Source organism: Rhagoletis pomonella, unplaced genomic scaffold, assembly GCF_013731165.1.
Source record: "Rhagoletis pomonella isolate Grant_MI unplaced genomic scaffold, Rhpom_1.0 Rhpom_scaffold_00005, whole genome shotgun sequence".
NCBI lineage: Eukaryota > Metazoa > Arthropoda > Insecta > Diptera > Tephritidae > Rhagoletis > Rhagoletis pomonella.
The window spans coordinates 7,668,515-7,670,510 of NW_023458559.1; the positions used below are offsets into that span (position 1 = coordinate 7,668,515).

The following is a 1,996-nucleotide window of genomic DNA, read 5'->3' on the forward strand; positions in this document are numbered from 1 at the left end:
TCCACCCAGTCCAACTCAAGCACTGAGTGGTGGTAACGCCAAAACCACCGCTTTGCCTTCCCTTTTAAAGCATGTGCACATTTTGACATAAGGAGCGATAATCTCCGCGCAAAGTACTATGGGTGAGAGCATTCACCCTATATATAAACTCGTCTACCTGTACACTAGTAAGTGATCCATCAAACGTCAGTTTCCAACCCGAAATAATTTTGCACGCTGCAGATTGAGGTACCATATTAGCCTCCTCGTTAAATCGCCTTGAGCCATGCAACACATTAATATCACGGTTGGTATTATTTTCATTAGTTTGATTCGATCTAGCGGCTAGCTGGGCTTCGTTACGTGTGTCAGCCACTTTTAAGGTTTCAAAATACGCATCAAGAGATTCTGCGACGACTAGACTTATTTCCCCATGCATTTGCCTCGAAAGGCATTCTTCGTAATTTCGAAAGCTTTCCTGCACCAAATGTTGTATAAAACTTTGGCTATCACTCTCTTTGTTTTGCCGTGGCGTGCGATTAGGCATAGCACCACGGCCGCTTCCCCGATTTGGATTGGTTGCAGTACTCAGGGATTTATTAAGGTAGCTCCTAGATCGGGTCATACGACCTTTTTGTATAGCGCCTTGAGAAGCAAAATATTCCTGTTCTTGCTCCGTAAAACTCTTTAGTGATTGAGTATCACAGCTACGGTGACACAATGGACAAGCGTCCTTATCAGTTAGCCATCCGGTTATGCACGTCTGGTGAAAGTTATGCTGACAAGGAGTTACTGCGATATTTCTTTCTGAAATTTCTTCTTTGCAGATACTACACACTACCGCCGGATCGTCAAGCTGAAGCAAATTCTCCTTGCTATGACGGACAGACATTGTGCGATAAGATTCCGTAAAGTTAGGGGAGGATTATTCAAAAAAAATTATAAAAAAAAGTTCTTATATTTAAACACCTCGCTTATCACGCACGCGTTAACAAAGAAAACGTTGGTTGTTTGGTTATTGGTTAGATATATGTATATAAAAGGACTACGGAAAGTTTGCTGTGAGATATTGATTATATTGCCCTAGATCTGTGAAAAGGAAATAGGTTTGATCATGAGTTTCGATAGTAGTGAAGTACAAAACTAAGAGTAATTTTGCATAAAATAACCTTAGTCAAAGGGAGTCGAAATCTTAAGCAAGAGCATACGACTTTCCTCCGTGACTGAGTTAAATCCCCCAAAAAAATTGCTAAGCGATCCCAATCTAACCGGTAATTAAAATAGCTGAAACCCATTTTAAATAATTCCTCTGTCAGAATTGGTATCGAAATGATGTTTATGAAGTGGAAGTCGTATTGAGTTAGAAACTGGTTATGTAGAAAAGTAATTTCTATATATTAATTCCAAGTCCTTAACTAGCAATACCAATTGAAAATTTATGCTGATCGGTAAGCTAACAGAAAAAAAATCTTCAATTTATACTCATTCCAGATTCATATATGTATTTAAAATAAAGGAAAACCCCGAAAACTTTCTTGCGGGGCCCCACTTTGGGCGCCATTTTTGTAATAGTAGTATCAATGGGACTGGAACTGCTTGTAGATGGGCTGTGCATGCTAGCTTCTTCCTGGTTCTTCGCTCGTCGGGTTGGGGTGGGCCTTGCCCACTACTTTGTGCAACCACCCAACCATTACAAAAAAAAAATATTCATGCACATCAAAAAAAAAAAATAAAAATAACAGACAACAGTGAAATTAACCGACAAAAAAAATCCCAAAATTACCCACAGTGAATTATACGGACGGACGTGTAGAATAAACCGAACTCCATGTGACCACGCCCGAGAAGCCATGTCACCCGCTTCTCTACTCTCCACTACCCAACCATAGAGAGATACTTCTTTTGTGTATCGCCAATTCCAACCAACATCGACAGATCTAGGGCCAAATCATCTCACAACAACACTACTTTAGTCTTCCATGTTTAAATAATTAGCTAATTCATTTATTAATTAATT

The 1,996-nt window shown here is 39.6% G+C and overlaps 1 protein-coding gene across 1 annotated transcript in view; it reads left to right on the forward strand.

The window, feature by feature from the left end:
- The window catches only part of LOC118738671 (MOXD1 homolog 2), a 1,114,343-nt gene that overhangs the window by 944,540 nt on the left and 167,807 nt on the right, over positions 1–1,996 (forward strand). The window lies entirely within an intron of this gene.